This window comes from Callorhinus ursinus, unplaced genomic scaffold, assembly GCF_003265705.2.
Source record: "Callorhinus ursinus isolate GAN/ISIS: 27379988/994484 unplaced genomic scaffold, GSC_fseal_2.0 scaffold32, whole genome shotgun sequence".
NCBI classification, from domain to species: Eukaryota; Metazoa; Chordata; class Mammalia; order Carnivora; family Otariidae; genus Callorhinus; species Callorhinus ursinus.
In genome coordinates, this window is record NW_027397094.1 from 18,260,351 (window position 1) to 18,286,538 (window position 26,188).

Here is a 26,188-nt window from a genome sequence, read left to right on the forward strand (position 1 = left end):
TCACTCAGTGTCTCTGAGCCTCAGTTTCATTAACTACACAGTGGAAACATGCAAAAGTAAGAATTCCCCTACCCCAAGGTTTCTGTGAGGATGAAGTGTGATCACGTACGTAAGCACATTTTGTTAATTGTAGAGCACTGTGCAAATGTTATATTATCACGCAGCAAAGTGGTGGTGTAGTGTGGTGGCTAAGAGCTAGGCCCTGAAGTTCGTTTGCCTGGGCCCACATGTAGAAATGTCATAAAGGAGAATATCATAAAAACTTGATTCTCAAATGAGCCAAAGGCCGTTATGCCCAGGAATGGAGTTGGAATACATTAGAGGGATCAGTAAATTCTTGCTGTTACAAATTACCCCAAAACTCACTGTCTTAAAACAATGAACATTTACTATACATGGTGTCTGTGGGCCAAGAATCTGGAGCAATTTAACTGGGTGCTTCTGGTTTGGGGTTTCTTATGAGGATACAGTCAAGAAGTTGGCTGTGTTTGGGGGACCCACTTCCAAGATGGTGCACTCACACGGTGGTTGGCATGCGGCCTCAGTCTTTACTTACCATGCGGTCCTCTCCATCAGTCACCTTGAGTATTTTCATGATGTGCCAGCCCCTCATCCCTCCCAGCTCCCCTGCCTGCTTACCTCACCAACATTCTTCCGTGGGCAGTGGTTCTTGACCTTCTCAGGGCCCCAGACCCTAAAGCTCTGAAAAGGACCAGAGACCTTCCCTTCAGTGAAGCATACAGATACAATTACATAGTCTATCGTAAATAGAATTTCAAGGGGTTCTAAGGTCAAGTACCACTGGTTCACAGAGATCTCTATCAAACACAAATCTAATTATGTAACTTCCTGTTTAAAATCTTTCCATGGCCCCTATGGCCTGCGGGATAAAAAAACTCATTAGCGTGTCATAATCTGACCCCAACTTACTTTTAGGAACAGTGACAACAACATCAATATGTTGAGTGCCTTCTGTGTGGCAGGCATTTTTCATATTCTTTCTAATCCTTAGAAGAACCCCACAAGGAGTGAGTTTTATTCTTGGTGTTTTGGAGATAAGGAACATCTCAGAGGTGAGATGTAGTGGGTCTAAGGCCCTGCTGCGTTTTCATGACTCTAAAGCTGGTGTCCCTCTGTGAGGCTCACTGTCTCACCGTGTGTGTCCCACCTGCCGCTGGACACATTCCACACTCCTTCCTCTGGTGCTTCAGAATGACTGGTAATTTCCAGACACGCTGTGGGTTCCTGCACAGATGGTTTTCTCTTCCTCGAAGTTCTTTCCTCTTCTCTCACTGTCTCTCTTCTCCAACCTTCCTCCCTCATCATTGTGCTCTGGTATCTTGTTCTTTCTTCAAGACTCAGGGTGTTGCTTCTTTCATGGAACTCTCTGTGGATTCCCCAGTCAAAGCTGGCAGCCCCGCCATGACTTGCTAGTGGTCCATCACGTATTCTACAACCATCACCAGGCTGTGCTGTAATTTCTAATTTATTTGCCTATCTACTACCACTATACTGAGTTCCTTGAAGGTGGGTATCAGGCATCTCTCTAACCATGCTCTCCCCAGCACTTGGCACAGGATGGCTGTTTGATGTGTATTTGCTGAGCGAGAGAATGAATGAGTGAGTGAGTGAATGAATGGCAGTTTCTGCAAGAACACCCAACCAGCATATAAATCACCCAGCTTTTGAATAAATGTGGCAGGAACCTCAGCAGTTCCCGAGGTTTCAGCAGTTTCTAGAATATCTCTAGTAAGCCAGGGGTGGCAGGGAGATGTCACACCTCGAAATACTCTGCCACTTCTTTCTTAACACTTTAGCACCCAAAGGGAGAAGGCACAGAGATAATTTGTGCCTACCTGTAGTAGCCATTTGTTCCCTTTGAACAGAAAGGGGAATGAAGTTCTGGCAATTATAGTGTCTCTACCAGATGTCCTATCATCTAATGCTCTGCTGACTGGGGACCAGGATCCAGATGCCCTAAGCCCATGTCTTGGGGTGTTTTCCTGAAACATACTACATTTTGTCCGGGATAAGTGAAAGGCCCCTTTAAGAACTTGTGAAGGCTCTACTTGTCTGTGAAATCTCCTTGTATGTTCAGGAAAACAACAGATGTCAAGCAGACTTCAAGCAGTTTTGATATGGTTCCATTTTAATAAGAAATGTGTAAATAGGTATATGTATATAAATATGTATATGGTAAAAGGAGGTGTATCAAAATGGTAATAATTGTGATCTCTGGGTGGTAGGATTTTGAATTATTTTTCTTTTCTTTTTTATTTATGTTTTCTAATTTTTGTATAAGGTGTATGAATTGCTCATGTGATTTAAGAAGTCTTCGAGTTGTCAAAATAATAATGACCTGCAGTAAGATACGCTCTCATTACAAGTTGTGACTTTTCTTTCTTAACACAGATAAAATCACACACTGTCTGCACATAACATAGGAAGTGGTTTCTAGAGCAGCAGAAAGTCAAGGTGACTTTAATATGAAGGCAACTTCTACAAAGGCTGTATTTAAAAAGTTCAGTTCAGTGAAATAGTTGACTTGGATGTTTATTGTTTAGATCTGACATCTTCAAAGAATGTCAGGAAGCCTAGAGGCGGAAGATGCAAGGTATTTTCTAAATGTTTTACTCAATAGCTGAGTGTGTCCAGCAGTGAGGAAGATCCCTTGGTATTTGCCTTGTTGTTAGCTTGTTGGTGGATTTTCTTTTAAAGAAGTCAAATTGTGTTGTGTTGTTGTCTATTTAAAAAAAAAATCTATGCTAAGGGAAACAAATTAGCAGAAACAAAAGTGGGGCTCTTCTGATTCATTTGCCTCTGTGTTGATGGTGTCCTTTGGTGCTAGCTTCAAAATCATTCATTCATTCATCTGATTCATTCATTCATCTGATTCATCCAGGTTCTGTTGTAGTTCCTGGGAATGCAGCAGTAAACAAAGCAAAGTTCCTGCTCTCAGGAAGCTGACTTGCTTGTGGGAGGAGACAGAACATGAACAAATAAATATGCAGCATGGCAGGAGTGATATGTACAATGGAAGAACAGATGGTGGTCCAGTGTGCAGGGGAGGGGCGGGGGAGGCAGCAGTGCCATTTTTTTGTAGAGTGATCGTGGGTTTCTTTGATAAGGAGACATTTGAGCAGGGATCTGAAGAGGGAGGGAAGGAGCAAACCTATGGATATGTGGGGAGAGCCCCCCAGTCGGAGATATAAGCAAGGGTAAAGACCTGAGGTGGGAGTGTGCTGGGCATTTGGGGACAGCAGCAGGAGCGACTGGGGGGACCATGATTAATGAGTCAGCAAAGGACAAGGGCAGCAAATGGGGTCTTGTAGGCCACCGAGAGGAGACTGGCTTTTATTCTGAGTGAATTAGTCACAGGAGGCTCTGAGCCTGCTAAAGGTTTTGTGGAGACCAGGCCATAGAGGGGCAAGGCCTGGAAGCAGGGGGACTAATTGGGGAATTGTTGCAACAACCCCAAGAGGTGATGGAGGCTTGGATGGGGGACAGTAAAGTAATGGGAAGTGGATGGGTTCTGGATATATTTTGAAAGCAGAATCACCTGGGTTTACTGATAGATGAGAAAATGTGAGAGAGAAATGAATCTGGGTTTTTGGCCTGAGCAATGGGGTAGATAGTGGTCTACTATCTAAGAAAGGGAAGATGGCAGGAAAAATAGGTTTGGGGGTGTTCTAATAACTATATCTACTGCCTAGTAACAAACCATCCCAAGCCTAGGGCTTGAAACATCAACCATCATTAATTCTCACAAATCTGCAATATGGACAGAGCTCAGTGGAGGCTTAATGGGTGCAGATGGTATTAGTTGGGGAACCCAGCTGCTGGCTGGAACTATCTGAGGTTTGTCAATCCCATGCAGCAGTTGATGCTACCTATTGGCTGGGCCCTCGGCTGGGACTGTTGGCCAGAACTCCCACACCTCACCTGCTCCATGTGGCTGGTGGCTTCCTCACAGCATGGTGGCTGGGCTCCAAGGGTGAGCCTTCCAAAAACAAGATGGAAGTGCATGACAGTTCTATGCCCTAGCCTAGGAAGTCTCATAGCCTCATTTCTACCATTCTCTATTGCTTGACAGAGTCACAAAGATCAGTCTAGTTTCAAGGGGAGGGGATATGGGCCTCGGCCTTCAGTGGGACATGTCAGCATCACATTGTAGAACAGCGTATGGAATGGGAGATATTGTGGTTCCCATCTTCAGAAAATACAATCTGCCACCAGAGGGATCAAGATTTGTAAAGTGAGAGTGGAGATGTTGAGTAGGCAGGTAGATGTATGAGTCCAGAGAGCTCAAGTCAAGGAAATAAACTTTGGAGGCTTTAGGTATTGCTGGTATTTAGAGCCATCTAGAACAAGTAGAAAGAGGGAGAGGGAGATTATTAAGCATTGCATTATTTATTGAGTGGTTATATACTCAGCATTGTGGGAGATAGTTTGTGGAAACTTTGTGGATACCATGTGGTAGAGCTCACTCCTCATGTGAACGAAGAGTTCAGCTCAGTTTCTGACTCTGCATTTTTATCTTGCTCCCAGTGCTCTTGGTGGGGGAGCCCATGATTAGATCTAACAAGCCTCTTTTGTCCTCAGGAAGCTGACCTCTCTGCTGTGCTTGGAGTGCCCTTAGGCTTTCCCTGAATAACAATAGCCAAAAGTATTCAGATTTTTAAAAACCTAAAAATCTTCAAAAGGGAAATATTGAGAAATAAAGAACTGAATTATTCCATTGTTAAGCAACTTCATGTCAGGGTAAAAGAGAACAAGAAATTCTGGTGGTTAAAGTATTCACTAAAGGTTAAAAAAAAAGAAAAAGGAAAGAAAAGAAACAAGAAAGACACTTTTCATCCTTAAGAGATCTGATGAAGCTTAGAACTAAGGCTCCAGTTAAGATCTTTATTTTATGATCAGACTAAATGCCAGACTGTTGAAAAGGGGTAAACCATAAACTTCTGAGCATGGCACATAAAAGCTTTCATAATCTGGCCCTTTCGTTTCCAACCCTATTATATTCCATTATATTCTGGTCACTCCACTCCAAAATCCCCTAAACACGCTACACCTGTTGACCTCTCCATGGTTTTTCCCCCCTTTTTGATTCCTGGCAAACTCCTACTCATCCTTCAAAGTCATCTTCTCTACAAAGCAAGTGGTTGCAGTCACCCTTCCGAGTGCTCCTATAGGCTTTTGTAGTCCTGTATTGTTTATCATCAGACAGCCAGTTTCTTAAGGGCAGAAACCCCAGGTGCTTTTTTGGCAGCTCCAGCACCCAGTAATGCTGGGCAGAGAACCGATAATTTATGTGGGAGAAGAGAGGCAGTAGGAAATGTAAATAAAATTAAATGTCCTTATAACTTGCAGCCCATTGACAAATACTTGAGGCAGGCAGAGTGTAACATGCCTCCAGGGAATTCCCAACTGTCTTACTGTTAATGCCTCACTAGACTGAAAAACAACCTTAGCGTGACAATAGCTAGGCCTCCAGGATCCTGGGAGTCTCCTTTAGCATATGAAAGTCCTTTTGGAAACTTCCCTGGTCTTTACCTCCCCCAACGTCATAGTATATAATCAGTTGCTCCTCACAATCCCGGGGCAGCCGTTTCTGCAAAAACCACCTTTTTGCACCAAAGACGTCTTGAGAATTTTTGGCCATCAGCTCCAAACCCTGACCAACATAACCACATTAATAATCACTACATTTTTTTCTGTTTTTGGAATGGGTATACTAAAACTTTAACAATGCTCTTTAGTGTAGAAAAGCACTTAGTTTCTGCTCCCAGTTTCTGGGTCTTGCTTCTTGACTTGTCTCATTAAGGTTGATTAGGCAGGATTTTCACTGTGGAGAAGTCTTTTGCTTGTAAGGAAGCCCCATGGCTTGGACAGGAGGACAGCATTATCCCAAAATCCTGGGGCTTGGTTTCTGCCTCCTTCACAAATGGAGGTTAGGGAGCCCTACATTCTCACCAATTTCTAATTTACTTAGGAGTTTGGCTCGTATCCTCTTACCCTAACTTACCCTAGCACAGTATCTGTTGACTCCCTTTCATAAAATCTGAACTGTCAGGAATCAATGGGCTTCACATACCATTATTTTGGGGAAAGGATATTATTTATTTGATAGAGACACAGTGAGAGAGGGAACACAAGAGGGAGAAGCGGGCTTCCCGCGGAGCAGGGAGCCCGATGTGGGGCTCGATCCCAGGACTCTGGGATCGTGCCCTGAACCGAAGGCAGACGCTTAATGACCGAGCCACCCAGGCACCCCACAAATCATTTTGATTACCTAAATGTATTGGCTATACAAGCTGGTCCTAATGTGGTATTTTGAAGTTTGAAGAACAAGAGTAGAGGGTTATAGACTGCAGTATTTGTGAAGGTGACACGGCTGTTGGGATAAATGAGCTTGTCTTTAGGAAGCTCTGTGGTAGCATAAGGGGTAACTGCAGAAGGCCCTGCATGTCAACTGCAGTTACTTCTAGGGCTTATAGATAATATCCTCTTCTTGTGCATGAGTGGGATGAGCTGTCTCCAGAATGCTGAAGATTTTGGGGGAAGTAACAGATGTACCAGAGAATTCCCTCCCTGTACATCTCTCAGTGGCTGTCACTACTAAGAAATAAAGAGAAACTCTCCTCTTGGCGCAACAATAAGGGTTCCCCTCCTCTGTGTTATCATACAAAACATCAGTGAGGTAGTTGTTTGCAGTCCGTAAACTTTACAACCATGCTAACTGGTCTCAAACCAGACACGGATGTGAAAGGTCCTGGCATGGGTGATGAGTTCAGTGTTCACAGGTAAGTCTACCTTCCATTCCAGTCAGCTCACTTCCTGGGATCTCAGGAAATCTTGAGATTTTCTCTGGAATCCTGGTGGCCCTTCTTCCTCGGGGCATGGGGCTCCCTGGTGGGGAATTACCAACCAAAATAACTAGAGATACTGCTAACCCAGTCATGAACAGAGTTAACACATGCAGTGCTAGGAAGCCAAGGTCCAAAAGAACGGGGGGTGTGGGTAGGGAGGGGTGGATTTGGAAGAAGAAACTGGGAAGAAGTTGGAGGGAGGGAGTGAAGGAAACAGGGTGATGGAGCCAGAAGTTGGAACCGGGGAGGTCAGATCCAGTAAGAGAAAGTGAGAACCAAAGTGGTTGTTTTGGGGGGCAGATCAGGATTCGTTAGCCAAGACTGAGGCCTTGTCTTGACGCTCCATCTGGGACTGACAGGCAGAAGGAACAGCCTTGGTTTACTGTGCTGGGATGGGCAGTCCTTGTGCTGTGCTGGCTGGATTCCCTGACACTGTTCAGGTTCAGCTTAATCTTTACTCCTTACTAACACCCTGAACTGAAATACACAATGGTAGGTGTGTAGACCTGAGCAGGGCTGGGGAGAGTGTCTCAGATCCAGGAGATGAATGGGTGGGGCTCTGTGTGCTTTGGGTGCTGTGGTGGGAAGAGAGGTAACCAGCAGGCTGGGTGCTGGGTTTTTCTGTGAGTTTTCTCCTACTAAGTCCTTGAAGTGTCTCTGTCTCTAAAAAGACACTGTGATTGACTTCTGACCTAGAAAATAAAGCATGCTTGCCTTTCTACTGCTCTGGGGCCCTATTTGAACCAAGCAGCCCTAGCAGTTGAGACTTCCATCCTGAAATCTGTAACATTATCTCATCTTTGGGTTATTGTACATTTGGGACTAGACACAGGAGGAGACTGGAATTTTCACATGCTAGTCTGTAAATGCCACGAAGGCAGGCCCTGTGTCTATATTCATTCCTCCTTCCCGTGTCTCCAGTAGATAGCACAGTGCCGGGTACCATGAGCTCAGGACACATTTGTTGAATAAATAAATGACCCCGCCCCCAGCTTTAAATGTGAGGACCCTGGTTCATATTTCCAACAGGTGGGGCTAGTGGTTGTGTTATGAGACACATTCCCCAAGCCTCCCCATATCAGATCACTGTATTTCCTTTTCCCTTCAGCCTCTGCCCTAAGCACAGGCAAAGATGTTGCGGGGGCAGGGGAGGGGGTTTGGGGGAAGAAGGGAATCTGAAATTAAGCTAAAAGCATATAGTACTGTCCTTACACAGTCTTCATGTTTTCTCCCTTCTTTCCCTTGTATTTAGTTATCTGGCTGTGCAAAAATTTACCCCAGAATGTAGCAGTTTGAAACAACAAATATGATCTCACATAGTTTCCAAGCGTTGAGAATCTGGTCTATGGGGTGGTTCTGGGTCACGTTCTCCCACAAGGTCTGTTTGTTGGCCAGGGCGGCAGTCATCTGAAGGCTCAACTGGATGGGAGAGCTGCTTCCAAAAAGTCTTACTCACATGGCTGTTGACTTACCACGCGGGCCTCTCTGAGGAACTGCTTCAGTGTTCTTTTCAGGGTCCTTATGCCACAGCAGCTGGCTGTGGTCAGAGCAGGTGAACAGAGAGTGAGTGAGCAGGGGCAGCACAGGGAAGAGGGACAGCAAGGGACAGAGTGGAGGGGGGAGGAAGGACACCTGCTCTCTGAAGTCCTACACTGCACTTCTGCCTGATTCTATTCTTTGAAGCAAGTAACTACGTTCGGCCCACACCCAAGATGTGGGCAATTAAGCCCCACCTTTTGAAGGGAGGAGTCTCAAAGATTTTGTGGAAATATTTTCAAGCCATCACAGCCCGCTGTCAGAGTCTCCATCCTCCTGCCCATGTTCCTGCATCTCTCTCATTTGCCCTTTCTCTCCTAAGTCAGCTAATCCTCATACCCCTAAGCCAACTTTCTCATAAATTAACTAATTCTAGGGGAATTGTAAGCTTCCTATAGATTCTCTCAGGCCCAGGAATCCAGATACCCCCCCTTTTTTCTCATAGCTTAGTGTTTTTCTACAGCACACCTAAATATGTTGATGTAATTAATTTGCATTAAAGTATAGAGGGCTCATCAACTCACTGGTCCAAGTGTGCTTCCCATTTTTAAAAGGGACAAAGAGAATCCTCACTCTAGAAAGTACCTCTTTAACCTAAAGGAGAGACTCTGCTGTAGTGTTAAGTGTGATGAATGTCTGAGGCAGAGTCAGGCTAGTCCCACGATGCCACAAGGTGATTCTGCGGGAGGGAGGTATGAACACATGAGGAAGGGCTTACTCAGACCTGCTCACCAAAGTGTTCTCTTTGTTCTTTCTGTTTCTTTCTCTGTCTCTTTGTCTCCATCTCTCTGTCTCCTGTCTCCCGCAACCCCCGTGTGTGTGTGTGTGTGTGTGTGTGTGTGTGTGTGTGTGTGTGTGTGTGTATCTCTGCTGTGTGACTTAAACTGGCATTCAAACACCTTCTCCCCCCCCCGCAACTTTGCACTGTTGGCACCTCTTCTGATTCTTAGAAGCTCTTTTCTCTTCTTCCCTCTCTAACTTCCTACCGACTTCTACCCCCAGATGTTATCATTAGCAGATTTTGGGACAGTTACTTGTTTCATTCAAACAAAAAAGAAACAAAAGCTCTGCACCTCTGCAGAATGTAGCAGTAGACTTCAGTTTAAACAAGTTGTATTTCAAACTGGATATAACAGAAAATGTTTCTTAAAAAAAAACTTGTTTTCCTGATTCTGAAAGCAATACATATTAGTTCCAGAGAATTTGGATTTTATAAAGAAGCACAAAGAAGAAAATTATAATTGTCAATTATTCTGTGATCAGAGATAACTGAGGTTAACATTATGATATATGTCCTTTAGTCTTTTACATACAGAAACACACACACGCACACTATTGGAATATTCTGTACATATTGTTTCATAATCTACTTACCTTTTCCTTTTCTTTTTTTTATTTGAGAAAAATTTTTTAAAGATTTTTATTTATTTGAGAAGAGACAGTGCATATGCACGTGCACGAGTGGGAGGTGGGGCAGAGAGAGAGGGAAAAGTAGACTCCCTGCTGAACAGGGAGCCCTGGGCCTTGGTCCCAGGACCCTGAGATCACGACCTGAGCCAAGGCAGACACTTAACTGACTGTGCCACCCAGATGCCCCTCTACTTACTTTTTTTTCTCATTAATATTTTATGGTGGACATTTTCCCATGCCAGTATTTTTCTATAAAAATATTTTAAATTACTACATAATAGTCTACTATATGACTACATCAAAATTAAAATTTATTTAATCTACTATTCTTGGATATTTACAATATCTCCCCCCTCCCCTACACACATTTATTTGCTGTTAACAATAATACTGTGTTGAACCTTATGGTATTTAAGTCTTTATCCACATCTTGTTTATTTCCTTAGCATAATTCCTAAAAATAGAACAGTTGGATTAAAAGGATGCACACTGTAGGTTCTCGGTACATGGAGCCAAATAATGTTCAGTAGGGTTATGCTAATTTCTACTCTTGTTAGCAATGTATGAGAATGCTGTTTTTCTACACTCTAGACAACATTGACTATCATCAATTTTTTTCTCTGTTGATTTTTAGGTTGATTCTATTGTGTTCAGAAAAATATACCTTGTATGAATTCAATCCTTTTAAATTTATTGAGATTTGTTTTGCAGGCCAGAATGTTGTCTTTCTTGGTCAGTGTCTGATATGCACTTGAAAAGAATGTGTATTCTGCTATTTTTAGGTAGAGTGTTCTGTATCAATTAGGGCAAATTGGTTGATAGTGTTGCTGAATCTGTATCTTCACTGATTTTCTATTGCCTTGTTCTATCAAGTACAAAGAGAAAAATGTTAGAATCTCCCACTATAATTTTGCATTTGTCTATTTTTCCTTTCTATCAACTTTTGCTTTCTGTGTTTTGAAGCTCTGTTATTGGAGGCACACATATTTGGCCTTGTTATACCTTCTTGAAGAATTGACCTGCATATAATAATGTAATGTTTATCTTCTTTTTTTCTGGTTTTACTAATAAATACTTGGCATACATCACTGTATACATTTGAGGTGTACAGCATAAATGTTTAATGTACATATATTATAAAATGATTACCGTGACACGTTTAGTTAACATTCATCATCTCATAGAGACACAATAACAAGAAAGGAAAAAACTGTCTCCTTGTGATGAGTACTTTCAGGATATACTCTCTCAACAACTTTCCTTTGTATCATAGAGCAGTGTTAACTATAGTTACCATGATGTACATTATATCCCTAGGGCTTACTTACAACTGGAAGTTTGAACCTTTTGACCATCTTTTTCCAATTCTTCCTCCCCCTACCCCCTAATATTCATATTTATTCCTGTTAATATTCTTTGTCCTGAAGTCTATTCTGTCTGCTATAAACAGAACCTCTTGAGCTTTTAAAATTAGTGCTGTCTATATACCATATATTTTCCCAGGATTTTACTTTTATATTTAACCTATTTATGCCTTTATATTTTTTATGGTTTTTTTTTTTGTAGACAGTATAGATTATGACTTGCTTTGTTAAAAAAAAACCTACCTGACAATCTTTGCCTTTTAATTGGAGTGTTTAGACCACTTCTTTAATATAATTCTTGATGCATTCAGATTCAATTTATTGTCTTGAAGTTTTACCTGTTTGTTCCATCTATCCTTTATTTCTTCTTTCCTTTTTTTTTGTTTTTGCCTTCTTTTGGATTAATTCAGTACTTCTTAGAGTTCTCTTTTTCTCTGCTCTTGGCTTGTTAGCTATAAGTCTTTGTTTTATTATTATTATTATTATTAAAGATTTATTTATTTTAGAGAGAGAGCACAAGTGGGAGGGTAGAGGGAGAGGGAGAGAAGATCTCAAGCAGACTCTGCTGAGCACGGAGCTTGACACGGGACTCGATCTCACAACCCTGAGATCATGACCTGAGCTGAAACCAAGAGTCAGATACTTAACCAACTGTGCCACCCAGGTGCCCCTGTTTTATTATTATTCTTTAGTGATTACTCTAGGGTATAAAATGTATATCTTTAACTTGTCACAGTCTAGTACATATGGTGTGAGAAACATACGACAGTATACTTCCATTTCTGTCTCCCATCATTGGTGTTATTGTTGTCATCCATTTAATGTCTACATATGTTATAAACTCCATAATATCTTGGAGTTCTTTTTTTTTTTTTTTTTAGATCAGGGGTTGGCAAACTTTTTGTGTAAAGATCCAGTTAGTAAATATTTTAGATTTTGAGGGCCATACAATCTCTATTGCAACCACTTAACCCTGCCATTGTAGCACAATAACAACACAAATAATAAGTAAATGATGAACATGACTGTTTCAATAAGGCTTATTTACAAAAACAGGCAGCAGACAGGATTTGACCTGTGGGCTACAGTTTGTAAACCCTGCTTTAAATAATCAAAAATTATATATTAAAAAACAAGATTTTTTAAAAAGGTTTATTTATTTGTTTGAGAGAGAGAGAGAGAGAGAGAGAGCATGTGAGCAGAGGAAGAGGCAGAGGAAGAGGGAGAGAGAATCCTCAAGCAGACTCCCTGCCGAGTAAGGAGCCCAATATGGGGCTTGATCCCGGGACCCCAAGATCATGACCTGAGCAGAAATCAAGAGTCAGCCACTCACCTGGCTGAGCCACCTAGGTGCCCCAAAGAACAAGATGTTTTTAAATATTGACCCACGTTACCATATCTGTCACTCTTTTTCTCCCTCCCACTTTTCTGAAATCGCAAATTCCATCTGACATTTTCCTTCTGCCTGAATAATTTTAACATTTTTTTGCAGAGCAGGTATGCCTGCCATATGTCATCTCAGCTTTGGTTTGTTAAAAATCTTTATTTTGCTTTAATTTTTGAAAGACATTTTTGCTTGGTATAGAATTCTGGGTTGACAGGTTTTTTTTCTTTCACTACTATAAAGATATATCTGCATTGTCTTCTGGCTCCCATGGTTTTAGTCAAGAAGTCAGCTATAATTATTATTTCTTACCTTATACAAGTCATTTTTTTCCACATCTGTATTCATGATTTCTCTCTTTATCTTGAGTTTTCAGTGATGTGACTTTGATGTGGCAGGTGGCTTTCTTTGTGTTGGTCCTGCTTGAGGTTCTCTAAACTTCTTGGATCTGGTTTTTCATCATAGAAAAAGTTTTTGGGCATTATGTCTTCAGATAATACTTCTGCTCCATTCTTTCTTTTTACTCCTTCTGGGATTCCAACTGCATGTATGTTAGAGTGTTTGAAATTGTTCTATGGTGCTTGGATGTTACCATCATTACCACCACTACCATCATCACCTCTACCATCTCAATCACCACCTCTTTCTCCATCACCCCTCCCACCATCATCACCTCCACCAGCACAACCACCACCTCCACCTGTATTTCTACTTCTACCAATACCTTCATTACTACCACCATGACCATCATTTTCACTTATATAATTTTTACTAAGGGGCAGGTATTATTCTAAGCACTTTACATATATTAACTCTTTTAATCATCACATCAACTCTATAATATAATTGTATACATATTACTATTATCCAAATTTTACAGGACTTGGGAGAGGTGTCTGGACTAAAATAGGAGAACATAATACAAGTTGTGAAGCCCTCTAAAGCCTTAGTCTTTGGCTAATATTGGAAATGTTGTTCCAATATTGAATCTAGTGACTCTGTTTCAGAAAAATTCTTTCAACCAAACATTCCCTCATCAAACATGTATGGGATGTCTCCTGTGTGACACAAAGGGACACAGATGAATAGCCAACAAAGGTTGGTAACACCTGCCCCTCCCCACATCTCTCTCCTTCCTCTCTCAGCCAACACACAAGAAGAATTTGAAGAATCAGTTGCCACCACTCCACCCACTCATCTAAGAATAAAAGCTTTCAGCTTTGGGCCTGGGCCCCCGTGGAGATCATGATTACCTGTGGGTTTCAGAGCGCCTTTGGCTACAGGTATTGCCTCTCTGCCTTTACTTCCTTCCCTCTTCAGAACTCTTCCTGCTTTTGAGGTCCAAATGGCAGGCTGATGGGTGAATCACTTTGTGGTCCCAGGCCTGGAACTGGGCAGCTAAGCCATCCGTAGGATTCTAGGCTCATGAGATTTCTTTTCTCTGTCTTCTACATTCCAAAGTCCCAAGAAATAAGTTTGATGATATTTGACTTGCTTAAAATCATATAAACTGAAGTTTTCTCATTCCAGTTTCTCCCTGGAATACACTTTTGTTTTGTTTTTTTAACTAAAGAACCCTAAATTTATGTATTTATATATTTATGTATTTATTTATTAATATGTTCAGTTAGCCACCATGTAGTACATCATTAGTTTTTGATGTAATGTTCAATGATTCATTAGTTGCATATAACACCCAGGGCTCATCACAACACATGCCCTCCTTAATAATGTCCATCACCTGGCTACCCCATGGAATACAGTTTTTATTTTATTTTTTTTATTATTATGTTATGTTAATCACCATACATTACATCATTAGTTTTTGATGTAGTGTTCCATGATTCATTGTTTGCATATAACACCCAGTGCTCCATGCAGAATGTGCCCTCTTTAATACCCATCACCAGGCTAACCCATCCTCTAGAACCCTCAGTTTGTTTTTCAGAGTCCATCGTCTCTCATGGTTTGTCTCCCCCTCCGATTTCCCGCCCTTCATTCTTCCCCTCCTGCTATCTTCTTCTTTTTTTTTTTTTTTAACATATATTATTTGTTTTAGAGGTACAGATCTGTGATTCAACAGTCTTGCACAATGGAATACAGTTTTTAAAGTGAGAATTAGGCCGCCTAGGTGGGTCAGTTGATTAAGTGTCTGCCTTTGGCTCAGGTCATGATCCCCAGGGTCCTGGGATTGAGGCCCACATTGGGTCCCCATTCAGTGGGGAGTCTGCTTCTCCCTCTGCCCCTCCCCCTTGCTTGTGTGCCCATGAGTGCGTGCGTGCTCTCTCTCTCTCTCACAAGAATAAATAAATAAAATCTTAAAAAAAATAAAGTGAGAATTAATGTGTGTCTAGGACAGTTCTGGTTCATACCTGTTGTCTGAATGTAATTATTAATCACAGCCCCATTCACTCACAAAAAGGCTTATTAGACAAAAAGTTATATGGTCATCTGAAGTTAAGAGACCTTAACTACAGTTTTGTTACAGCTTAATCTATTTTCTCATCTGTTAAGTGAGTCTAACAATTCTCATAAATGTTATGAAGGCAGATGAAAGATGAAAAGGACGTGCTTTGAACTTGCTAGAAGAAAGTCACTCTAGAGATCCAAGGTGGTTTGTATTCTTATTATAATTTTTATTATGCCTGCTGGCTGTAACAGTTGTACTCTGACATAGACACTAGCTAAAACTTTACATTGGGATCATAATTTTGTACATTTAATTATATATTCTTATGAATTTATATATTTTTTGAGATGCCTTCTCTTTTTCTGAAGGTCTTAAATTGTCTTTACCTCTCTCTCACTTGTTTTCCCCCCAAACTCTCTACCTCCCAATCTTTCTGCACTTCTCCTCAAAAAGCAGTGGACTGTTTCTGTGATGTGGGTATTGGGGTATCTACTGCCATGTCTGGGCAACAGGATTGGCTCCAGCCACTCTCCACTGTCTAGACCAGGGGTGGGCAAACTTTTTCTGCAAAGGGCCAGATAGTAACTATTTTAGACTTTGCAGGCCACATGGCCTCTGTTGCAACTACTCAACTCTGCCTTTGTAGCACAAAAGCAACCATAGACAATAGAGAACAAGTGAGGGTGTTTGTGTTTCAATAAAACTTTATTTATAAAAAGGCCCTTGGGTCATAGTTTGCTGGTCCCCTAGTCTAGAGGACTGTTTGAGGGCCCTGATTTAACCTGGGCTCTCATCTCACAAAGCCATTCTAAACCAGGTGTAGGAGACATGTTAACACTTAAAGGAGGCCTCAGGGATTCCTTCTTCAGGGGCTAAATAATAACTCCCTTCCCTTCCCTTTTTTGATAAAATGGAGTTTTCTTAGGATGGTGACAGGTCAGTATAGGTTTATTCGTGATCAGACAATTAAGGAGATTAAGATCTTAAGTATTGACCAGTCACCTGATGGTCACTGGGAAAAATAAAATCTAAGTGACTGGTTTACAAGGCCATGCCAAACACTTGCAGTGGGCCGAGGACCCCACTGCACAGACCTCTTGTTGCCTATCCTTTTCACTTTCACACTGCTGTCCACCTCATTTCCATATTTACCTCCTTTGGGGAAAAAAGAAAAACTTTTTTGTTTTTATGTGGGTGAGTGGTCCTGTAAGAGCCACTTGAGGGAGATGGAAGGGTGGTTTCAGAGATCCAGTAATTGGAGGTAAATATTGCAACTCTGCAAGAATGACTGGGAGTTGATAGCATAGTTTAGCTCAAACTAGGTTCCCTCTGCTCCTAGTTATGGTGCTGACCTTAGGATGGCTTTGCCAGTCAACGCACAGAGCCTCCTGAGACAACAGCCCCAATGGGGTCACGTGGTTTCATTGTTGCTTCAAGTGTCTCTGACAAGGTGGTGATTAGGGCAGAGCAAATGGGCCCTTATGTCTACTAGGCTCAGAGGTCTGAAGGGTCAGTGAGCACTCACTGATTCTGTTGTAATGCAGCCATGGATCTTCTTTATAGGCTCTGGGTTTCTATCACAGGGTCCTGCTGAGAGCCATAGCAAGAGGCAGCCATTGGCAGCCTTTGAGAGCAGCTCTTCTTGGAGGCATCCTCATTTCTGGCTGTGATTGAACCATTCTGAGTTACTGAAAGCAGTAAATTCGCAGTTCCCAATTTACATGTATGTTAGGAGCGAAAAGTTGGACCTGGAATGGACTCTCAATAGAAACAATGTCGTGTATTGTGGTAAGGTGGAGGCCAGCTTACTTATAGCTATGTAACCCATAGCGAAACCCGACCAATATGTATAGAAAGCACTGGGGGGCCAGCAGCCCCCTCCAGCCCCCAGGAACATCAGAGGCTCCCTCCCTTCTTGCCCTCTTCCCCCTTGCAGAGACTCGTGTGGGTTTCAAGGCCTGAGAAGCCCGGGAAGGCAGGAGGAAGGGCTGGCTCTTGGCCCCCAGGCAGTGGGTAGGGGCAGCTGTAGATGAGACAGTGGTCCTGCTGCGGAACCGCGAGGCTACATCTAGTTCCCAGCTGACTCCTTTATATTACTAAACATAATAATGTTTACTGTTTTTCTTAATCCAGCAGTAACGAGAATTTGTTTTAGAAAACTTAGAACATGTAGATAAGCAGAAGGAAGGAAATTTAAATATTCCATATTGTCATCGATTTGGTAGACAGACTTCAAGTGTTTTTCTATAAATGTGTATATACATATATTCTTATACTTTGCATAACATTTATAGCTTGTTCTTCATTTAATAATGTGAACATTTTTCGTGTCATTAAATAGTTTCCTATAGCATTTCAAAAAATGGATGGATATACCATAATGTATTTAACCAACCTTATACTACTGGACTAATAGGCTTTTCTATCAAAAATCACCCTGTGTTGAAGACCTTAGAGTTGTGATCATCACACAGATCCACTATTTTTCCTTTGGATAATTCTAAAAGGGGACAAAGGGTGTGTGTGAGTTAAGACATTTAATAACTTATTATCAAAGTACCTTCTGTCCTCAGTTTGTGAGAAAACTTACCTCTACCTTTCCAACATTTGATATTAAAAAAATTAAAAGCTCTGCTAAATTGATAAACAAAACACGGTTGTGGGTTTTGTTGCATTTTTCTTCTTTTTGAGTATTGGTGAGCTTGTATATATATATATATATATATATATATTTAAAGATTTTATTTATTTATTTGACAGAGAGAGAGAGAGAGCACAAGTAGGCAGAGAGGCAGGCAGAGGGAGAGGGAGAAGCTGACTCCCCACTGAGCAGGGAGCCCGACGTGGGGCTCAATCCCAGGACCCCAGGATCATGACCCGAGCCGAAGGCAGCCGCTTAACTGACTGAGCCACCCAGGCACCCCGAGCTTGTGTATTTTTACATGTTTATGAGCCCTTTTGTGAATTGCCTCCTTTCTTCTTTAAATCACAGCATTAGTGTCTCTGGATTGTTACAGCTCTTTGGAACAGAAGTGAATGGATCCAGGTTTTATTACCCTTTGAAATGTACACACAAACCTTCCCTGGGTAGTTAATTCTGTCTCTACCTCCCAAGTCTTATCCTCATTCCCTCATTCTCTGATCCAGGCTGCCCTCATGTCCAGAATTACCAACATATTCATGTGGTTTCCTATCACACCCAGTGGGGACCCAGTGCAGTGAGGTTTCCTTGCCTGTTTGGAACTCTAAGCTTTTAAAGTAAGAGGAACAGAGAATGAAATTGGATCAGTAAGACAACAGGGACCGATGGAAGGCCTTAAAGCCAGGAAATATCCATCTGTTATGAGCAGACATTTGGGTTGTTTCCAGTTGTTGGCTATAGCAAATAAACTTGCTAGAAATGCTCAGGTATTTGGAGGGCACATGTACCTATTTTGTCTTGGGTATTTACCCAGGAGTGCAACTGTGGGTCTGGGTGCTGGGGTATGTTTAGCTTTAGTAGATAATGTTAAACACTTTTCAAAAAAATCCCCAATTTATACTTCAACCAAGCGGTGGATGAGAGTTCTACGTGCTTTAAATTCTCACTGACTTTGATATTTTCAGACTTCTAACATCTATTCTGGAAGGCTTCATATTTCTTTTAAATAAGCTAATGTGATACCACATATAATTTGTATTTTTACTTTGTCCATTTGGTTTAGTTTTAACATAGTCCTTTTAATCTCTCTAATCTAGAGACACTGCATTTTGTAAGAACACCCTACTTTCAAGATTTTATGCAACACTTTCCAATATAAAAATTCTGGGTATATTCCCTTAATGATTAATTTGCTCCCTTTTCTGTACTGTCTATAAATAAAGACTGACTTGGGCTTATATACTGGCCATACAACTTATTAGCTGTGTGCCCTTGGGCAAGTTACTTAATGTCTCAGAGCTTTGGGTTTCCCACCTGTAGAGTAGGAATAACAAAATCCACCTCTTAGGGTTGTTGGGATGATAAACGTGATAGCATATGTAAAGTGTCTAACATGTAATACATACTCCGTAAATATTAGTTTCCTTCTGTGCTGGAGGCAAAGACATCAGGTGCCTCCTTAGTATTTTTGCCTCATTAGTTCACAAAGCTATTAAAAATGGGCATTGCCTTCCTTGTCTGCTAACTGTACCTCGCTGGCTGGCAAGAAACCCAAACCATTTAAGCACTGCCTTGACTTCATTTTACTATTGGTGTGCCCTGCACCCCAGGTGGATCTAAACACCCTATATGACATTCCTGATCTTGCTCCAGGACAGAAATAGAATATAAATCAATATAAAACCTGATCTTTTGATGCTCAGAATGTCATCAGACAAAATGGTGATCTTGCGGTTGTGATTTTGAGAGACTTCCACGGATTTGTTGGTTGGAATTCCGTCTCTCTTGCTCTCTCTTTTTTTTTGCCACATGTTGTGCACTTTCCTTCAGCCCTTGACATTTACATCTATCTTCTAGATGGTTGGACTGCTGGCTCCCCAGTTTAGTTAGAACTTTGCCAAGTAGCTTGGAAGAGGGGACCCACTTTATATTCTGGAGCCAACTTCATGCCCACTGACCAGAGATCCATCTCTGCCACCAGGTGAAGGTACTGGCACCCTGTCTACTTGATCCCTGATCCTACTAATTGATGCAAACACTTTAAAAATGGATGGCTAAACAAAAGAGGATGAAAAATTCAGGATGCTCAAAGATGCTAATGACTACCAGGAAAAAGGCAGCTTGTGCTTACAGAAGGTGCCTTGGAAATTCTCAACACTTCCCTTCTTGTCTTTGCTCCCTCCCTCCCGCCAATGTGCATACACGGGCTAAGAAGGACTGGCATCAGGAAGGTCCTGGCTTACTTCATAAGGAGAAGTCATTGTCCATCAAGGGTTCAAATACAGAGTCAATAGAAAAAAAGGAACACTTTTTCTTCCCAAGGTTAAGCACAGTGCCATTTGGAACAAGGAATCTCAGTGGAGAATAGGACTTAAGTTTCTGTTTGGAGGCTGTCTAGGAACATCCAGTACTGTGACTGAAGCCCACTGAATAGTCCTGAATAAGGCACATCCTCTCAGTCTCTTTGGAAGGCATTCCTAGTCTCTGCCATCATGGCTGTCACTGGGGGTTTAACCCTGCCCTTGCCCCTGAACTACAGTGCCAGGTCTCTCAATGGCCCCAAGCCAATGCTTCTTGGTGTGTTCATTAAACTTTCCACAGTGAATTAATCATCTTACTTCCCTTGCTGGTTTTTCTGCTCATTCCTCCTGTTTCTGTTAATGTTAATGTTAAACCACCATTTTCTTGGGCTGTTCTTTCCACACTGCTCAAAAAAGGTGTGATTTATTGCTTTAGGTGAAATGCTTCCATAACAGTAACTACAGGCGAATTCCCAATATCCATTCATTTCTTCTTTCACAGTAACAGGATTTTCACCTGAGTTGTCCAAGATCAAGACTCCATTTCTTTTAGATTTTCATTTAGATTCCTTTGTCCCTGGGTGTGGACATACTAAGTTCTGGCCAAAGGGCTGTGCAACTTCTAGGTCATACCCTTGAAGGGATGGAGTATGATTTCCTTCTACCCCTTCCTCCATCCTGCTGCGTAGACCATGAAGGAAGTGGAGCAAGCCAGCTGGGAGAACACCAACAAGGACAACAGTCTAAGGATGGAGAGGAAGAACGTTGTCTTAGATACGCGAGGCTGCCATATAAGCCTTGGGCTCTCACATGTGTGAACTATTACAGGAGAGAGAAATCCATGTCTACTTTAAGTTCTAATTATTTTTGGTCTCTGTTAGAACACTTGACATTTATCCCAATGAAAACAGCCACCAGAGAGGCCTGGTGGCCCCTAAGCCCTGCCTCAGAGTTCAGTCCACTTGTAAGATCGGGCTCTGATTTGAAGGCAGAATTTGGATGCCAACAATAGTGGCAACGGGGGTGGGGGTGGGGGTTGATGGCAACTCCTACCGTGTTCATTGGAAATACAGGGGCTCAAAATCTCCGTGTCATGGTTACTTCTCCTCCTGTCTTCTATAGTCACCCAGATTGTCACACACCGAGTCTTGCCTTTTCTCATAGCGAGTGTCTCTTGCATTACCTGCTCCTTCTTGTTTCCAGATCCTCTGGGCTTCGGGTCTGTGTGACATTAGGAGCTTCCTAGAACCTTTCTCTGCCTTTCTTCTTTCTATGCTCCTACCCTTTCTATATTTCAATATCAGATGAATCTTTGTAAAATAGTTATTCTAATATCTTGATTTCCCTTCATGGATCTCTAATGACCCCTATATTATTGATAACTTTATCTGACCTCACCTGCCGTCTCTCCCTTAAGTGAACTTTCCTCGTCTACTGAGTTAGTCACGCTGTCCTCAGAAACCTGTTAGTTCTGTTCCTTCATGTCTTTGCTCCTAGGGCCTACTGACTGTGGTGACTTTTCCTTTTGCTTTTCTCTCCAAAGCTGGCCCAGTCCCCACACCAAGAAGGCCAAGCCTGTGCCTGCTCACTCTGACCTCTGCGTTGTCCGAAGTTGCCACGTCACCTGCAGCTGGTCATTTAATTATTCTCAGTATGATGTGTCTCTTACTAATTCCACTAGTTCATAGAATTGTTAGCACTTTGAGGTTGTCAATGATTCAGATGTGTTTTACCCAGCTGGAATATACATTCAAATAGTCCTAATCAGAACCCCCTTTTTACTATACGCCCTCCCCCTACTACTGCTTTGATCATATTAGAACAAAACTCAAAGTCAGACTCCACTGGGGGCAACCAAGCACCCCAGGATTTATAACAGTGTTCCTCGCACAGCATGCTTTACACCTTCACTTTCAGGCAGTCTTAGGGCCCCCCTGTACCCTTTGAAGTAAATCACAACCCTCACTTCCTGTTTGGAGTTTGGGGGAGAACAGTGATGTGAAAGCCCACTGTACATAAAGCAAGGAGGAGGGTGACCCAGCCAAGATCACAGGATCCTGAGTTTTGCCCTTGAGGTAAGTCAACAGGTGACAGGTGACTGTCTATCCCTGGCCACCATGTGCCAGAACCAGAATCCCTCTGTCAAAAGAAGCCATCCAGGGAAGACCACAATGGCAATCTGGATGATTTCGCTTTATAAGGGTGGATTTCTTTCTCTAGAAGAGCCTGGATAAACTCAGAGATGACTCCTAATTCCAGCACAATGACAAACATGTCGTGGGAGCATAATAAATGCTTTATTGGCCTTCTGACCACTGAATGAATGGCCACCTGAACTTTCGCGGTGGAATGAAGCTCTGATCCCAGAGACAAAATCATCTGCAACTTTCTCTTTTCCTTGTCATATTGTTTCCGAAAGCCTTTCTCTAATTTCTAGCTGCCTGGTTTTCATTTCCTGCCTACTCTCTGCTTCTACCTGCTTTGTTTTTTGTGCTTTTGACTATAGCCACCATATGGTAGAGCAAGCTACTGTGGAGCCCTCAAAAATAATCAGGCTTTCTAGTGTGCTGTGGTTTTTATTATCTATCTATCTATCTATCTATCTATCTATCTATCTATCTATCTATCTATCATCTATCTATCTATTATCTATCTATCTATCTATCTATTTGCAAGAGGTAGTATACTTCAAAGGTTTGGTCTAGCATCTAAAAGTGGGGTGGAGGGGCGCCTGGGTGGCTCAGTCAGTTGGGCGTCTGCCTTCAGCTCAGGTCATGATCCCAGGGTCCTGGGATCGAGCCCCGCATTGGGCTCCCTGCTCCACGGGGAGTCTGCTTCTCCCTCTCTCTCTGTTTGCCACTCCCCCTGCTTGTGCTCTCACTCTCTGTGAAATGAAAAAATAAAAATCTTTAAAAAAAAAATAAAAGTGGGGTGGAAATAATGGGCACTCAGATGCTTTGGGCAATTGGAAAACTCCTTTAACCTAGCAAGATTTCGGTGGTATGGTAAAATCTGTGTTTAGAAAAAGAACTTAGGTATCTTAGTAATTTAGCATTTGTTTTGTTGATAGTAGCAGGTGTTTGCTTCGCAGCTTAACACCAGGTAAGGGTGAGTCATAATGTCAATACTTTTTTTTTTTTTTTTTAACTTTGGTAATTTTTTTCAATGGAAGGAGCTTCTCAGGGAGTCACCGCTCTGCGGATTATCTGACTGAGCAGAGAGCCCGACAGCAGCAGGGGCTGGGAGTGTGGTTGGGAGCAGGTTGGGGTGTAGAGTGTAGTGCGGGGCCCACTATGGGGGCGGGGGAACAGCGTGCCGGCCCACAGGGCCCCGGAAGCCCTTGACTGGTCAAAGTGCCTGCAGGGCTGTCACCGTGATTTAAAGCTCTGAGAACATAAATTAGCAGGAGGTAGGTGGAGGGTGGATGGTGTCATTCTGGCCCTGAAAGGCCTTCATAAATCAGTGACAGTGGAGCCCCAGCCAACTCCCTTCCAGCTGGTTTCCGGAGGCCCTCCTTCCCACTCTGCTCAGACAAGTGGAAAGAAGTGATTCTTGAGTGGGTGGGATATTGGCCTGCCCTCCCCCTAGCTGCGAGATCTGAGCACTTGGATTTTCGCTGGAGCTGCGGGCTTTGCTCCCTGACGGTGAAACCTCAGGATCCTTGCTCCAGGGGCGGGACTCCGATTCTGGTCTTGGGAGGGATCTGCCTTTGACAGTGGTGGTGAGGAGGGAGGCTTTAAACACAATGGAGCTCTCTCTGCACAAGAATGGTTTGTTCCTTCCTTCTACCCTTTGTGCTTTGTTAACAGAACGTCCCTGGCGCATCTGTGCTCCAGTGTGCTGCCAAAAGCTTAGCTCTGTCCTTGCACAAGACTGGGGGACACTCTCAGAAGGTCAGCTGTAAGTCCCTCATCTAAAGGCAGATGGAGGAGCTAAAACCCTGCCAAGATCCCCAGGATGTTTCCAGTTTTAAGGTCTGAACTCATTTCCTGCGGACGTCCTCCTACTTCCACACCAGCCCATCAATTCCTCCCTCTAGCTAGGGTGGAGATCTGGGGTTCAGGGTGTCTTTAGTGACCCTTTGTAAAGCAAGAGCACCCAGCCATCGACACCAGGTGCCACGTTATTTCTCTTTAGTCTCTTCAGTTCTGTGCTCCAGCAGGCTTTATATTTTACAGAGGAACCAAGAGTCACACCGAGGTCAGCTGTCCTCAACTTTGCCCCGCGCCCCCCGGAACTCACTCACCTCTCCTGTGAAGCGAGTAGGCACAACGTCATCTTGTCATGTCCGTCATCTTGTAGCAGAAAGCAGAGTGGGAAGTATGCCCTGGAAGCGTCTCCTAGGAACTGAGGGCCGAGATTCAGTTGTCTCTCTGCACCTCGGCCCATTTGCTTTCTTCTCTCCCCTCGAATGCCAAATTCCTTTTACACACCGTGAAAGGTGATTTACTGTAAGGCAGTTGGCCGAGCCTAGGCTTCCTGAGCTTGCCCCCTTTGTCTCCGCCGGCTGCTCAGCTCCGGGAGCGCGGGAACGTCTTCACGGGGCAGGGGCACAATGTCCACTTCCGGGAGGGAAGTGTGTGGGGTTCCCTCTTTCCTGTGGCCAGACACGAACCACCTTAACTTTAGGACTCACAAATGCTTTGTTGTTTATCTTTTTTGCTTGTTTGTTACCCGGGATATAAGAAGAAGGCGCAATAAACGGACCGAGTACCTGGAAATGCTCCTAGTGCGCACACACAGGAGGGCAGAATTATTTGTTCCTTAAGCATATGCTGTCTCCCGCAGGGCTTTGGCTTTATGTATCTACCCTGGCTCTTGCTGTTTTCTGGCTGTGTGACCTCGTACAAATGACTTTACATTTTCCACAGCTGATAACAATAATTAATTAATAAAAATGAACAAATTAATAAAAATTGGCTAACAAATTAATTTATAAAAATAATATCTCAATATGGCTGTTGATGAAATGAGATCATAACCGTGGAGCTCTTAGAACAGTGCTTGGCACGCAGGAAGGGCTCAAACCCCGTAACATTTGCTGTATGTCTCTGTATGGCTTTTATTATTGTTTTTACTTTTAGTCAAGCATCAGCTCTCGTTTCTTGTGTTTTCTTTGTATTTGAATTCAGGCCATGTGACTACAAGCTACCCGCCTTTGAGATTTCTCAAGCTGAAAGATCATTTGCATTTTAGGGCCACCTCTCAGCATTCCTTTGGGAAACGGGCCGTTGTGCGTTGCTCCCCTCCTTCCCCGGGGCTCCAGAAGGGCATACTCCAAGCGCAGCGCGGTCTCCAGCATGGCTGCCGCGATCAGCTTTCTTTGTGAAGCGTCCCTGTTGCTGCTCGCGTTGCCATCCCAACGTCCTGTGTATGCTCTCGGCGGGGCCAGCAGGGGGAGCTCCGCGGCCGTTTCCCAGCCCCGCGCGGGGCTTTGTGGCCGGCACGGGCTTCTCCTACCGAGTCCTACGGACAGAACCTGGGGATCTTGACGTTGGGAAGATAGGAACCGTCCTTGGCGTGGAGATGCACTGTGCACTTATGCAAACAGGAGTGTGCGAGACAGAAAGCTGTTATTACAGTTGCTGAGAGCCTTTGCAGTTAGGCCTACCTGTGATGGTGAGATTTCTTAGCTATGTTGCCTTGTGCAAGTGGCTTAACCTCCCTTAGTGACGGTTTCTTTCCGTGTAAACATGGAGAACCCAACCTGCCCTCATGCGGCTGCTAGAAGAGTCACCGTATGGCTAACAGAGATCTTAGCCGTGGAGGCGTTTACTCGGGGAACTCCGAGGCGACTTCGAAGCCCCCCCACCATGCGCAGGATCTTTTCTTCCTCCTTGCCCCACCACCTCCTTGTTCTCTGCCTTCAGCTCCACTTTCTCCCCCTGCTCTTCACTGCCTGTATCTGAGGCCTGGGACAGACAGACGCCTGCGGCTGTGCCCGAGCCTCCTCCCGCTTGATCCCACAGGGCCACGGGAGCTGGAGGAGAGGAGGAGCAAGCAGAGGGTTCTGAAGGCCGATGGAAACCTGTCCTACTTCCCTTCACTTCTTAGGTGCATTCTACAAACCTCACTGGGGTCATGGTCACTTGGAAGGCAAAATGAACCACCAGCTTCTCACCAGACTCACCCTTATTCCATCCACCCTGCCAGGGATATGGGATGTCAGCAAGAATACAGTCCCTGAAGGTCGTTCTTTATAGCCCAATGCACAGAGCTGGCAGTGCTGTGTGGACATCATCCTGGGTGGCGTCCATCCTTACCATACCTGGGT

The 26,188-nt window shown here is 43.3% G+C and overlaps 1 long non-coding RNA gene across 1 annotated transcript; it reads right to left on the bottom strand.

Annotated features, from left to right (window-relative positions):
- Window positions 1–302: 302 nt before the first annotated feature.
- On the bottom strand, window positions 303–24,447 carry LOC141370331 (uncharacterized). The gene is made up of 3 exons (XR_012374260.1): window positions 24,348–24,447; window positions 24,161–24,261; window positions 303–702 (listed from the first exon to the last, which is right to left on the bottom strand). It is a non-coding gene; the product is annotated as an uncharacterized lncRNA (long non-coding RNA).
- Between the last annotated feature and the right edge of the window lie 1,741 nt (window positions 24,448–26,188).